Raw genomic sequence first — 16,419 nt, forward strand, 5'->3', positions numbered from 1 at the left:
TACTCCGATTGCTCCTCTTAATGATGTTGAGTCTTGTGAAGTCAATACTGGTTTGCTGAATCTTGTTATGAAAGATGAATTCGCCCGCCTTCCTAGTGAAGATGCCGCTACTCATCTAAACAACTTTGCTAAATTGTGTGATATGCAAAAGAAGAAAGATACGAATAACAATATTATCAAATTGAAGTTATTTCCGTTTTCACTTAGAGATCATGCTAAAGTTTCGTTTTCATCTTTGCCTAAAAATAGTATTGATTCTTGGAACAAGTGCAAAGATGCTTTTATCTCTAAGTATTTTCCTCCCGCTAAGATTATCACTCTTAGGAACGATATCATGAATTTTAGACAACTTGATCATGAGCATGTTGCCCAATCTTGGGAAATAATGAAATTGATGCTTCGCAATTGCCCTACTCATGGTTTGAATTTATGGATGATCATACAAAATTTTTATGCCGGTTTGAACTTTGCTTCTAGAAATCTCTTAGATTCGGCCGCGGGAGGCACGTTTATGGAAATCACGTTAGGAGATGCTACAAAATTGCTTGATAATATTATGGCTAATTATTCTCAATGGCACACCGAAAGATCTTCTAGTAAAAAAGTGCATGCTATAGAAGAAATCAATGTTTTGAGTGGAAAGATGGATGAACTTATGAAGATGTTTGCTACTAAAAATACTCCTATTGATCCCAATGATATGCCTTTGTCTTCTTTGATTGAGAATAATAATGAATCTTTGGATGTGAATTTTGTTGGTAGGAATAGTTTTGGAAACAATGCTTATAGAGGAAATTTCAATGCTGGACCGTTCCCTAGTAATCCCTCTAATAATTATGGAAATTCCTACAATAATGCTTATGGTAATTTTAATAAGATGCCCTCTAATTTTGAGAATAGTGTGAAAGAATTTATGATTTCTCAAAAGAATTTTAATGCTTTGCTTGAAGAAAAATTGCTCAAAGTTGATGATTTGGCTAGGAACGTTGATAGACTTTCACTTGATGTTGATTCTCTTAAACTTAGATCTTCTCCTCCTAAGCATGATATCAATGAGTCTCTCAAAGTAATGAGAATTTCCATTGACGAGTCCAAGGAAAGAACCGCTAGATTGCGTGCTAAAAAAGATAGCTTTATAAAAGCGTGTTCTTCTAGTTTCCATGAAAATAATGATGAGGATCTTAAAGTTATTGATGCGTCTCCGATTAGATCTATGTTTTGCAATATTAATTTTGATGATTATGGGACAGATGATGAATCAACTTTGCCTAGAAGGCGTCCCAAGAATTCGGAGTCTTTAGATCTTGATGCTAAATTTGGTAAAAGTGAGATTGGAGAATCCTTAACTTCTAATAATATTGAACTTACTATCTCGGATTTCAAGGAATTTGATTATGATAATTGCTCTTTAAAAGGTTGTATTTCCTTATTGCAGTCCGTTGTTAATTCTCCCCATGCTTATAGTCAAAATAAAGCTTTTACCTAACATATCGTTGATGCTTTGATGCAATCTTATGATGAAAAACTTAATTTGGAAGTTTCTATACCTAGAAAACTTAATGATGAGTGGGAACCTACTATAAATATTAGAATTAAAGATTATGAGTGTTTTGATTTGTGTGATTTGGGTGCTAGTGTTTCCACAATTCCGAAAACTTTATGTGATATTCTAGGTTTCCATGATCTTGATGATTGCTCTTTAAATTTGCACCTTGCGGATTCCACCATTAAAAAGCCTATGTGGAGGATCAATGATGTTCTTATTGTTGCAAATAGAAATTTGGTGCCCGTAGATTTTATCGCTCTTGATATAGATTGCAATATTTCTTGCCCTATTATTCTTGGTAGACCTTTCCTTAGAACGATTGGTGCGATTATTGATATGAAGGAAGAGAATATTAGATTCCAATTTTCATTAAAGAAAGGCATGTTGCACTTTCCAATAAGAAAGTGAAATTACCTTATGAATCTATCATGCGGGCTACTTATGAATTTAGTGCCAAAGATGGCACCCGTTAGATCTATCTTCGCTTTTATGCCTAGCTAGGGGCGTTAAACGATAGCGCTAGTTGGGAGGCAACCCAATTTTTTTTATGTTTTTGTTTTTGCTCCTGTTTAGTAATAAATCTTGCATCTACCTTCTGTTTATATGTGTTTTTATCTTTTAATTAGTGTTTGTGCCAAGTAGAACCTATAGGATAACCTACGATAATAGTTGCTGAAAAACAGAAACTTTGCGCGCACGAATATAATTTTGTGAAATCACAGGAACGTGATTTTGCGTTGATTCTTTTTTCTTCTGTTCAATAGACAAATTTTCCAGGACTTCCTATTTTTGTAGGATTTTTAGAGTTCCAGAAGTTTACTGTAGTTACAGATTGCTACACACTGTTCTGTTTTTGACAGATTCTGTTTTTCGTGCGTTGTTGGCTTATTTCAATGCATCTATGTCTAGTAAAATAGTTTATAAACCATAAAGAAGTTGGAATACAGTAGGTTTAACACCAAAATAAATAAATAATGAGTTCATTGTAGTACCTTATGTGGTGGTTTTGTTTTCTTTCACTAATGGAGCTTATAAGATTTCCTGTTGAGTTTTGTGTTGTGAAGTTTTCAAGTTTTGGGTAAAGCCTTTATGGACTATGGAATAAAGGGTGGCAAGAGCCTAAGCTTGGGGATGCCCATAACACCCCAAGATATTAAAGAATAGCCAAAAGCCTAAGCTTGGGGATGCCCCGGGAAGGCATCCCCTCTTTCGTCTTCGTTCATTGGTAACTTTACTTGGAGCTATATTTTTATTCACCACATGATATGTGTTTTGCTTGGAGCATCGTGTATTATATTAGTCTTTGCTTTTTAGTTTACCACAATCATCCTTGATGTACACACCTTTTGGGAGAAGCCTATTTGATTAGAATTTGCTAGAATACTCTATGTGCTTCACTTATATCTTTTGAGCTTGATAGTTTTTGCTCTAGTGCTTCACCTATATCTTTTAGAGCACGGTGGTGTCTTAATTTTGAAGAAATTACTAGTCTCTCTTGCTTCACTTATATTATTTTGAGATTCTTTTATAACAGCATGGTATTTGCTATGGTTATAAAATTGGTCCTAGAATGGTAGGCATCCAAGTTGGGTATATAATAAAAACTATCATAGGAAGTGAATTGGATGCTATGATCAATTTGATGCTTGATAATTGTTTTGAGATATGGAGGTAGTGATATTAAAGTCATGCTAGTTGGGTGATTATGAATTCAAAGAATGCTTGTGTTGAAGTTAGCTAGTCCCGTAGCATGCACGTATGGTTAAAGTTGTGTAACAAATTTGAAACATGAAGTGTACCTGGCTTGTGCATCCTTATGAGTGGCGGTCGGGGACGAGCGATGGTCTTTTCCTACCAATCTATCCCCCTAGGAGCATGCGCGTAGTACTTGGTTTTTGATGACTTCTAAATTTTTGCAATAAGTATATGAGTTTGTTTGACTAATGTTGAGTCCATGGATTATACACACTTTTACCTTTCCGCCATTGCTAGCCTCTTCGGTACAATGCAGTGCCCTTTCTCACCTTGAGAGTTGGTGCAAACTTCGCCGGTGCATCCAAACCCCGTGATACGATACGCTCTATCACACATAAACCTCCCTATATCTTCCTCAAAACAGCCACCATACCTACCTATTATGGCATTTCCATAGCCATTCCGAGATATATTGCCATGCAACTTTCCACCGTTCCGTTCATCATCATGACATACTTTACTTTTGTCATATTGCCATTGCATGATCATGTAGTTGACATCGTATTTGTGGCAAAGCCACCATGCATTATTTTCATACATGTCACTCTTGATTCATTGCACCATCCTGGTACACCGCCGGAGGCATTCATGTAGAGCCATATCTTGTTCTAGCTTCGAGTTGTAATTCTTTTGTTGTAATCAATAGAAGTGTGATGATCATCATTATTAGAACATTGCCCAAAGAAAAAAAAGAAAGGCCAAAAAGAAAAAAAGAAGGCACAAAAAAGGGAAAACAAGAAAAAAAATTAAAAAGAAAAGAAAAAAAGAAGAAAAGAAAAAAGAAATAAATAAAAAGGGCAATGTTACTATCTCTTTTTCCACACATGTGCTTCAAAGTAGCACCTTGTTCTTCATGTAGTGAGTCTCATATATTGTGCTTCAAAGTAGCACCAGGTTTTTCATATAGTGAGTCTCATAAGTTGTCTTTTTCATACTAGTGGGAATTTTTCATCATAGAACTTGTCTTGTATATTCCTACGACGGGCTTCCTCAAATGCCCTAGGTATTCGTGAGCAAGCAAGTTGGATGCACACCCACTAGTTTTCTTTTGTTGAGCATTCATTTATAGCTCTAGTGCATCCGTTGCATGGCAATCCCTACTCCTCATGTTGACATCAATTGATGGGCATCTCCATAGCCCGTTGATTATCCTCGTTGATGTGAGACTTTCTCCTTTTTTGTCTTCTCCACACAATCCCCATCATCATATTCTATTCCACCCATAGTGCTATATCCATGGCTCACGCTCATATATTGCGTGAAGGTTGAAAAAGTTTGAGATTATTTAAGTATGAAACAATTGCTTGGCTTGTCATCGGGGGTATAGAAGTTGGGAACATATTTGTGTGAAGAAAATGAAGCATAGCCTAACTATATGATTTTGTAGGGATGAACTTTCTTTTGCCATGTTATTTTGAGAAGACATGATTACTTTGATTAGTATGCTTGAAGTGTTACTATTTCTTTCATCAATATGAACTTTTATTTTGAATCATTTGGATCTGAACATTCATGCCACAATAAATAAAATTACATTATGAATTATGCTAGGTAGCATTCCACATCAAAAATTCTCTTTTTATCATTTACCTACTCGAGGACGAGCAGGAATTAAGCTTGGGGATGCTTGATACGTCTCCAACGTATCTATAATTTTTGATTGTTCCATGCTATTATATTACCCCTTTTGGATGTTTATGAGCTTTAGTTTACACATTTATATCATTTTTGGGACTAACCTACTAACCAGAGACCCAGCCCATATTGTTTTTTTTTTGCCTATTTCAGTATTTCGAAGAAAAGGAATATCAAACGGAGTCTAAACAGAATGAAACCTTCGGGAGCGTGATTTTTGGAACAAACGTGATCCAGAGGGCTTGGAGCGAAAGTCAAGAAGTAGCCGAGGCCCCCCCGAGATAGGAGGCCGCGCCCCCCCTGTAGGGCGCGTCCCTATCTCGTGGGCCCCTCGGGCGGCCACTGACGTACTTCTTCCTCCTATATATACCTACGTACCCGGAAAACATCCAGGAGCACCACAAAACACAATTTCCACCGCCGTAACCTTCTGTATCCGCGAGATCTCATCTTGGAGCCTTCGTCGGCACTTTGCCGGAGGGGGAATTGACCACAGAGGGCTTCTACATCAACATCCTTGCCACTCCGATGAGTTGTGAGTAGTTTACCACAGACCTACGGGTCCATAGTTATTAGCTAGATGGCTTCTTCTCTATTTTTGGATCTCAATACAATGTTCTCCCCCTCTCTTGTGGAGATCTATTCGACATAAACTCTTTTTGCAGTGTGTTTGTCGAGATCCGATGAATTGTGGGTTTATGATCAAGTTTATCTATGAATAATATTTGAATCTTCTCTGAATTCTTTTATGTATGATTGAGTTATCTTTGCAAGTCTCTTCGAATTATCAGTCTGGTTTGGCCTACTAGATTGATCTTTCTTGCCATGGGAGAAGTGCTTAGCTTTGGGTTCAATCTTGCGGTGTCCTTACCCAGTGACAGAAAGGGTTGCAAGGCACGTATTGTATTGTTGCCATCGAGGATAACAAGATGGGGTTTATATCATATTGCTTGAGTTTATCCCTCTACATCATGTCATATTGCTTAATGCGTTACTGTGTTCTTATGAATTTAATACTCTAGATGCAGGCAGGAGTCGATCGATGTGTGGAGTAATAGTAGTAGATGCAGGCAGGAGTCGGTCATGGATGTGATGCCTATATACATGATCATGCCTAGATAATCTCATAACTATGTGCTTTTCTATTAATTGCTCGACAGTAATTTGTTCACCCACCGTAATACTTATGCTATCTTGAGAGAAGCCTCTAGTGAAACCTATGGCCCCCGGGTCTATCTCTTATCATATTTGCTTTCAATCTACCTTTATTTGCATCTATATTATAAAATACCAAAAATATATTTATCTTATCTTACTATCTTTATTAGATCTCACTTTCGCAAGTGGTCATGAAGGGATTGACAACCCCTTTATTGCGTTGGTTGCGAGTTCTCAGTTTGTTTTTGTAGGTGCGTGGGACTTTTGAGGAGCGTCCTACTGGATTGATACCTTGGTTCTCAAAAACTGAGGGAAATACTTACGCTACTATTGCTGCATCACCCTCTCCTCTTCGAGGAAAACCAACACAAGCTCAAGACGTAGCAGCCCCCCTTAGCGAGGGGCTGCCTGCCTGAATTCGGAACCACTGGAGGTTCCGGCGCAGTATCCGACTGGGGGCCAAGCTTACTGCGACCCCCCTCATCAGAATCCATGGGGATCTTCCCCCCCATGAGCCCGACATCAGAGGTTTCGCCTTGAGGCACCTCCAGAACTATCTCTCCGTGGCCCAGTATCCTTTGAGACAACACTTCGGTGTCGTCCGCAGGCCGGGGAGTGGAGGCCGTCGGGAGCGGATAGCTATTCATTGCCGACGAGCTCAAGGACCCATCCGAGGAGGATAAGTCGATGCGGGCTTTGGACGGACTACACAAATATATTTTGACATGGTAAAATGCCATAAAGCTAAACATGCCAGAAGTATTATGGTATCCGGATACTTATGACTTCGCCAGGGGCTTGTCCGTGGGTAGCCACTCCTCGTCGCTGTAGGCGGCTGTTGTGGAGTGGTCCGGAGGGAGGGTCCTTCCCTTCTTGGACCCTTCGACCTCCTCGGATGGGGCGACCTTCCTTTTCTTCTCCCCCTCGGTTCGGGGGAGGGGTTTTTCCTCTTCCTCCTCCTCGTTGTCATTGGAGGAGTGCGCCTCGGTGTCTTTGGACGACGAGTCCGACACAACCTTGCGCCGGAGACCTTTCCTGGTCCCCGTGGCCTTCTTCTTGGCCTTCTTCTCTGGCACCTCATAGGGCGCCGGAAACAGCATCTCCGTCAGGAGAGCGGTTGCTGGATCTTCAGGCAACGGAGCTGGACAGTCGATCTGCTCCGCTGTCGCCACATAGTCCTGTTAAATCAGTATGATGGCTTAGATTCCTCCCACGAACATACTGAGGAAAGGCACATCTTGTGAAATATAGAGAGCTTACCGGATTGGCGGGGCGCTTTGCGATGAGTCCGCGGTCCTTGGTGGTGGGAGGAGGTACTTCGGCGGCCTTGAACAACACCTTCCAGACGTCTTTGTGCATCGTTTCGAAGAGCTCTCGCAGCGTATGGTGTTTGGCCGAATCAAACTCCCACAAGTTGAATGCCCGTCTTTGACACGGGAGGATCCAGCGGAAGAGCATGACCTGGACCACATTGACAAGCTTGATCTTCTTGCCTATCATATTTTTGATGCAGTTCTGGAGTCCGGTCAGCTCCGTAGGTGCACCCCAGGCTAAGCCCTTCCTTTTCCCAGAGGTAAGCCGCATGAGGATGCCCGACCTAAATTCGGGGCCGCCACCCAGTTGGAGTCGCGCGGCTCGGTGATGTAGAACCACCCCGATTGCCACCCCTTCACGGTCTCCACATAGGAGCCTTCAAGCCAAGTGACGTTGGGCATCTTGCCCACCATGGCGCCTCCGCACTCCGCTTGCTGGTCGACCACTATCTTTGGCTTCACGTTGAAGATCTTCAGCCACAGGCCGAAGTGGGGCTTGATGCGGAGGAAGGCCTCGCACACGACGATAAACGCCGAGATGTTGAGGATGAAATTAGGGGCCAGCTCATTAAAATCTAGCCCATAGTAAAACATGAGCCCGCGGAAAAATGGGTGGAGGGGTAAACCCAGTCAGCGGATGAAGTGGGCGAGGAACACAACCCTCTCGTGGGGTTCCGGAGTCGGAACGATCTGCCCTGCGTCCGGGAGCCGGTGCGCTATGTCTGTGGCCAAGTATCCAGCCTCCCGGAGCTTCATAATGTCCTCCTCCGTCACCACTTGCCTCCCACTCCGGACATGTTTGGAATGCTTGTACGGAGAAGGTGAGAACTGGGGCGCTGGAGCTCGAGCGTGCGAGAATGGATGAGCGAAGGAAGAAGAAGGCGTGGGTGAAAAAGGGGAATCCTTATCTCTTTATAAAGGCGGTAGAAACTGTGCGCCTCCCCACTTGCCCGTTAAAATTGCTTATTCCCCAAGCGCCACGATTGATGGCACGGTTGGGTTACCCATGCCGTATTGATGAGAATCCCGCAATAAGGGGACACGATCTCTGCTTCAACAAGACGTGTGAAAGATCGTGGATGTCGCCTAGAGGGGGGGGGGTGAATAGGCGTTTTAAAATAATTACGGTTTAGGCTTGAACAAATGCGGAATAAACCTAGCGGTAAATTTGTCAAGCACAAAACCTAAAACAACTAGGCTCACCTATGTGCACCAACAACTTATGCTAAGCAATATAAGCAATTATGTGATAGCAAGATATATGACAAAGAACAATATGGCTATCACAAAGTAAAGTGCATAAGTAAAGGGCTCGGGTAAGAGATAACCGAGGCACGCGGAGACGACGATGTATCCCGAAGTTCACACCCTTGCGGATGCTAATCTCCGTTTGGAGCGGTGTGGAGGCACAATGCTCCCCAAGAAGCCACTAGGGCCACCGTAATCTCCTCACGCCCTCGCACAATGCAAGATGCCGTGATTCCACTAAGGGACCCTTGAGGGCGTTCACCGAACCCGTACAAATGGAGACCCTTGGGGGCAGTCACCGAACCCGTACACTTTGGCAACCCTTGGAGGCAGTCACCGGTACCCGTCAAATTGCTCGGGGCGATCTCCACAACCTAATTGGAGACCCCGACGCTTGCCCGGAGCTTTACACCACAATGATTGAGCTTCAAACACCACCAACCGTCTAGGGCACCAAGGCACCCAAGAGGAACAAGCTCTAGGGTGCCCAAACACCCAAGAGTAATAAGCTTCTCAAACTTCACTTCCACGTATCACTGTGGAGAACTCAAACCGATGCACCAAATGCAATGGCAAGGGCACACGGAGTGCCCAAGTCCTTCTCTCCCAAATCCCACCAAAGCAACTAATGCTAGGGAGGAAAATGAGAGGAAGAACGAAAGAAGAACACGAAGAACTCCAAGATCTAGATCCAAGGGGTTCCCCTCACTTAGAGGAGAAAGTGATTGGTGGAAACATGGATCTAGATCTCCTCTCTCTTTTCCCTCAAGAACTAGCAAGAATCCATGAAGGGATTGAGAGTTAGCAAGCTCGAAGAAGGTCAACAATGGGGGAAGAACACGAGCTCAAAGGATTAGGTTCATTGGGGAAGAAGACCCCCTTTTATAGGACCTCCCGAATCCAACCGTTATGTGCTCAGGTCGTGCACAAGCGGTACTACCGCTTAGCACGGTCAAAACAGCCCAATCGAGAGAGAAAACACAAGTTTTTGGTCCGGGGCGGTACTACCGCTTAGGAGCCACGGTAGTACTGCTCTGGAGCGGTACTACTGCTCAGGAGCCACGGTAGTACCGCTCTAGAGCGGTAGTAAAAAATTACATCCGCTCTAGTCGCGGTAGTACCGCTGCAGCCTTTACCAAAACAGCCACAACTTTTGCAAACGGACTCCGAATTCAACGAAACCAAGTTTGTTGGAAAGCTAACGACATGGGCTAACACAATATTGATAGAAATATCAAGAATAAGCAAATGAGAAAAGTCCCATAATAAAATGGTGAGAACCCTTCATCGGAGAAGACCGGTAAAACCTCCAACACCGAAAACATCATAGAAGACGCATGCAAACTCCGTTTTCAATGAACTCAAGCTTGTCATCAAGATGACCATAAGCTCTAAGACTCACAAAGAGAATCAAACAAGAACCAAGAAACATGATGCAAGGATGCAATGGTTTGAGCTCTCTACGAACGATACGATCAAGCAACTCATCGAGAGCCCCCCTTGATAGTACGACAATCGATCCTATAACCCGGTCTCCCACAACTACCATGATACCGGTAAAATAGAAAACCTATCAAGGGAAAACCTTTGCCTTGCACATGGTCCACTTGAGCTAGATGATGACGATATTCACTCCGTCAAGTTGTACCACCTTTCTTGATTGCGTTGGCTCGATGAAGACTAGATGATTGCTCCCCCATAGTCCACTATGGGTGAGCCACTCTTCGGCTCATCTTCACAAGTCCATTGACACCACAATGGATGGCAAGATTCAAGCAGTTGATCTCTCCGTGATGCTCCACTTGAACTTGCACACGGCAGTCTTGATGACGATCACCACTTGATGTCATCCTTTCCATGGGTTGTATGATATATTCCTCTTGATGCAAGCCCATGGATACATACCTAACCCCACATAGAACTCTCACATAGACCATGGGTTAGTACACAAAGTGCAATGGACAATGCTTACCATACCATGGGATCACTTGATCCCTCTCGGTACATCTTCTACGCTTTGTGAGTTAATCAACTTGATTCACTATTGACTTAGTCTTGATCAACCTTGAATCTTTGCAACTCTCTTCATTTGGATGATGTATTGAAGGTAAACATGAATTATCACACAACCTTCTTCTTCAAGGCATGCTTGCAATAAGCTCAACACCCGCATGACCAATCTTTGGATAATTCCTTAATAGCACCTTGGTCAACTCAAAAACTCCTTGAAAACAACTCATGGACTTCAAGAAAAGCCTATGGACAAATCCTTCAAATATAACTCAAGACAACCATTAGCCCATATATATTGTCGTCAATTACCAAAACCAAACATGGGGGCACCGCATGTTCTTTCAATCTCCCCCATTTTGGTAATTGATGACAATCACTTTCAAGAGAGTTTATACAAGGAATTATGCATCACCATGCAATGCAACAACCAATGATGCATGAGAATGAGATGCAAATGCTTAGGAACCAAAACCAAAGCAAGGAGAAAACTCAGAAGACTTCTCCACAAAACTCTCTGAAACTCCTCCCCCATTGGCATCGATTGCCAAAATGGGTGAAAAGCTAAGAAGGCCAAAATAAAAGGTTTTCCTCCATAAGTTATGTATTTCTCAACAAGAGAGTGGAATGCAATACACATATCCAACTGCCAATACTTGGAGGAAGACAAACTATATTGAGGCCCAAAGATTGCAACAAAAAGATATGACACAAAGACATAACAAAGAGAGACACAAGCAATCAGAAGATACCAATTGAAGCAAGCAATCAACGGATATCAATTGAACCAACTAGACCAATGATCCTACATGCCACAAGAATAAAGATATTATGATAAGCGCAAAGGAGTGTTCTAAAGAAACTAGAGAAGCTCCCCATGATTTGTGCACACATAAGAATTTTTGTATTTGAATACAAAGTGCACAAAATAGGATCATAGCTCCCCCAGAATCAATAGAAACTCACATCCAGTGCAAGTGAGCATATGGGAAACAAAGCCTAGCACTTGCAACAAGCACATGGTTGAGCAACATGTAAAAGAGGCAACTTAAGAATAGGCTCAACCAAAATGATGTGTGTGAGTCATGGCGAAGCACTTGAGAAGACTAAAATTAGGATGAGCATTAAGCATCAACATAGTCTTGAAAGAATGAGGCACATGGTGCAAGGCCTATCATTCCCACACACAACTAGCAAATGGGTTCACAAGCTTACTAATAAGCATATAAATAACTTATGCTTGTGACGACCTGTGGTGAAGATAGAAGATGAAAGCCTCATCAAGACGAGGGATGCCAATTAAGATGGCAAAAGCCTCGTAAAGATAAGCATGAGGAAAATAATCTTCACCACACAAGAGTGCATCAAGATGCAACGATAGAGGACACACACTCAAGGCAAAAGCTTTCACGGAGCCACCAAAGAAATAACATAAGAAAGACAAGGTGGACGTGAAAGAAAGGATATCAACTAGAGATGTAATTTCTCTCAAGTGTATAAGGTTCTATGTAGACGAAATCATGATGATATATATATCTACAAGAAGGATGTACACCCGAAATAGTTACAACACGAAGGATCAAGATATCCACAAGGAAGTCATAAATATACCAATAAGATATTTTCTTGAAAGCATATCACTTGGCTAGATATGGTCTTATTGTATATAAATGAATTCCAATCACACATCCATCAAAGACATCACAACTAGCAACAAGAGATCATCGTTGGGATGCTTTGAGAAAGGAAACAAGTATCACAAGATATGAAATGAATATCATGCCAAGATGCAACCTACACAAGGTTGAAAGCAAGAGAGGAAAGCATGAATAGATACTTGTTACCGAGATATCATTGGAAGAATGTAGTAGATACCAATTGAAGGTAGATAGTAGTTCATTGATCATCCTAGCTTGACTCCAATATGCACATGGTGACAACACCTTCCTTGTGAGTGAGCCGAGCATCCAATGTATCTCCAAATGTTCCTAGAAGAACAACACAAACTAAACGGTACCCAAACTCATCGGGACCAAATATTTAGAAACACCAATACATAGGACAAACTCCACATAAATATGTGCATATAGATACGAAAATGAATTTCATGCACATCTCATCCAAATTGAGACTAGGTGGAGTTTCCCCTATATATTGAGTCAAATAAAGAAAGCATGCCAAATGAAATACATGAAGTAAACATGCATGCTCGAGACTTTCAAAACCCGAAACCAAAAGACAAAGAAATGCCAAGTGAAAAGGATACTAAATGGAGAAATCATCACTTGGAAGATATCATTAAAGATACATCAAGGAATGAGATATCCATTGATACACACTAAACTAAAGATGTCAAACTCCCAAAGAGAGGATGGTTCCAAACAAACCAAGCCCTCAACAAAGTTTCATGATGGCACAAAGTACCAAAAAGAAATGGCTTGCCTTCCACCAAAACACACTTGATAAGGATCACAAGAAGAGTGTTCTAAAGAAAATAGGATAGCTCCCCCACGAGTTGTGCATTATATAGGATTTGCATTTGAATACAAAATGCACAAGGTAGGATCACTACTTTCACTATATCTAGAAAACACTAGACAAGAACAAGAAATAAACAAGATCCACAAGTGGTAGGGAAGACACCGGGAGTTGACACAAACCTTGGCAAGATCAAAGGAAAAACAAAAGCCAAAGTGAAGATGATCAACAAATTCTACCACACATAAGTGACTACCAATTGTCAAAAGACAAGAAGTAGATGGAAAGAATTCCCGGTGGTAGATAGCAAGGATATCCAACATCATCTTCACACCACACACAAGCAGATTGCAACTTGTAGAGCTAACATGCCACCTAGGAACAAGATAATCTACAATATCAACACTAGGTGACAACATCTCAAGTGTACACATTTTCTAGGCTAGTAATATACATAGCATATTACTCCCCCATAATGTGATACCAATGAAGAAAACTTAACAAGAGGCAATAAGAGGATCCAACACGAGATAATCAATGGAATTTTTAGAATTTGAATTTCTCATGAGAGATATACCACCTAGCGACTAGATAATCTTGAAATATCAATACTAGATGGTATTACTCATGTGCACACATTTATAGGATTGTGAGGTGCACAAAGCACACCACTCCCCCATAATGGATATTCCATTAATCTCTCACAAGAGCTAACTAAGAAATAAACAAGATGCACTAAGGCTCAACGAGCGACACACAAGTACATGATGTGCAAACCAACATACACAAAGGCAATTTGGAGACACATCATATACAAACACATGCAAGGAACAAAACCAAAACATGCAAAGGGGCAAGTAACTTTCAATGTAAACAATTTAAGTACAAGTTACCGCACGGAGGCACACTGGATATAAGTTATAAACTTGACGATTCAATAGACTTGGCTTGAGACAATAAGAGTGATGAAGTCCCCTTAATTCTTCATAATGTAGCCAAGTCTCCAATGCCCTCCATCAACACCTATTGATCAAGTTTGAGCTAGTTGGTCCCCAACCAAGTTGGGTCCTAAGAGGTTAGTCACAATAGGCTTGGCTACCCAAATGGTTCTTTGCTTCAAACCACTTTGAGTACCAACAAACTTGGCAACCACATTGCCAACCTTATCCTTCCCAAGAGAATAGACATCATCAATAATAATTGGGTTGGATAAGTTACCACTAGTGCATGAAGAAGCGAGGTGACCTTTCTCACGGCATAGGTAGCAAAGTCTACTCTTCACTTTCTTCTCACTTGATTTCTCAATTTGAGAAGCATTAAATTGAGTCTTCTTGGGAAGAGGCCTTTCTTAAACTTGAGGTTGAGCATGTGATTGAACTTGTGCCCTCTTCCCTTATTGCTTGACACTAATGGCCTTCTTCTTCAATGGGCAAGATCTAACATGATGCCCTTCTACTTTGCACTTGAAGCAAACAATCTTGGCCGAATTCTTGACTTGTTCTTGGCCCTTCTTTTTGTTCATGTTGGACTTCTTCTTCTTATTGGAGTTGAATCCAAGTCCACCTTTGTCATTGGGGGATTTTTGCACACTCAAGATATTGTTGAGTGTGGATTTCCCTTCATGACACTTCTCCAAGTCTTTCTTCAAAGAAGTGACTTGGGCCTTGAGCTCTTTGATTTCCTCTACATGGTTAGTCTCAACACAAGTACTAGAGGAAGTATAAGCTTCGTCGTCAGAGCAACAAGGCAAGGAAAGCAATCATCACAAGATGTACCAGCATTGTGAGTAGATGAATTACAAGGACTAGCACATGGCAATATATTATTTTGACTAGAAGTAGTGCTAGTATCCACATGAGGCTCACTAGATGTTACCTTAGCAATCATGGCCTCATGAGCTATCTTTAGCACACTATGGGATACTAGAAAATCATCATGAGAGCTTGAGAGCTTTTCATGACTTTCTTCCAATTTCCCATAATTGCAAGATAGCACCTCAAGTTGAGCCCGCAGCTCAACATTCTCCTTCAAAATGGATGCTTCACAAGTAATAGAATTAGTAGCACAAGCATCATCATTCACAACAAGATGAGAACGCAACTTGGCAAGCTCTTTTAAATAGGAAGCTTCAAGTTGAGCATGAGACTCGGTGAGTTTGATGAGCTCACCCTTGATGACCCTTGAGCCATTTTCGAGGTGCTCAAAATCCTCAAGGAGTCTAGCATGCACAACTTCAAGCTTAGCATTTTTAGTTTCAAAAACATTGGCCACCTCAAGAGCTCTATCAGTAGATTCCTTCACTCTAGACAATTCTAGAGCAAAAGTCTCCTCAAAAGATCCCTTGGTGGTTTGTTCAAGTTCAAGAGCTTGAGAGAGGTCCGCAATCTCATTAGCATAATCACGCCCATGACCTTCCATTTTATCAATGGTGACCTCATGCTCCTCAAGACGAGATTCCAACTCATCAATATATTTCTTGCTGTCAATAGCAATGGACATAATTTCCATGAAGTTGGAACGAGCAATTTTATTTTTATGAAGAGCTTTAAAAACCTGTTCCCCCTTAATTTTTAAGGAGGCAACATTATCATTCTCTTCATCATTATCCTCATCATCATTAGCATCAACATCATCATCAAGAGACATATTGAGGTACAAAGTAGGAGATACCTTTGACGCCTTAGCCATAAGGCAAAACGCAATAGATGATGATGTAGGATCCCTTGAGGCACCATTAAACACCACATCTTGTTCCATGGAGTGTTCGGTTTCCTCTACATTGTTAGCACAACAATTCGAGGAAATAGATGCATTTTTATCATGGCAACAAGACATAGCAAGCATATCATCATGATATTTAGTCAAGCAGTTTCTACATGATATGCAAGGACTATCAACACAAGCATGTGAAACATTTGGAGTGCTCGAAGTGTTAAAGCCCAAATAGGGAGCATTGCAATAATATAGTGATGAAGGATCATCCACAATAAGCATACTATCATCATTGCAATGACCAACACTACTCACCATATCATTACCTTGTGGCAAACCACATGTAGGTGAAGTAGAAGAAGTTGAGAAGACTATATGACCGGAGATGGAGGGAGAACAACCACCCCCACAAATCTTGGACACACCATATTTATCTTGAAGCTTTGTCCATAACTCATGAGCATCCCGGAACGGCATGAGTTGAAATATAACTACATTGATCAAAGCATCGAAAAGCACATTAGAGGCTTGAGCATTGAGATAAGAGTTTTTCTCATCCTCTAA

Source organism: Triticum dicoccoides, chromosome 3B (assembly GCF_002162155.2).
Source record: "Triticum dicoccoides isolate Atlit2015 ecotype Zavitan chromosome 3B, WEW_v2.0, whole genome shotgun sequence".
Lineage (NCBI taxonomy): Eukaryota > Viridiplantae > Streptophyta > Magnoliopsida > Poales > Poaceae > Triticum > Triticum dicoccoides.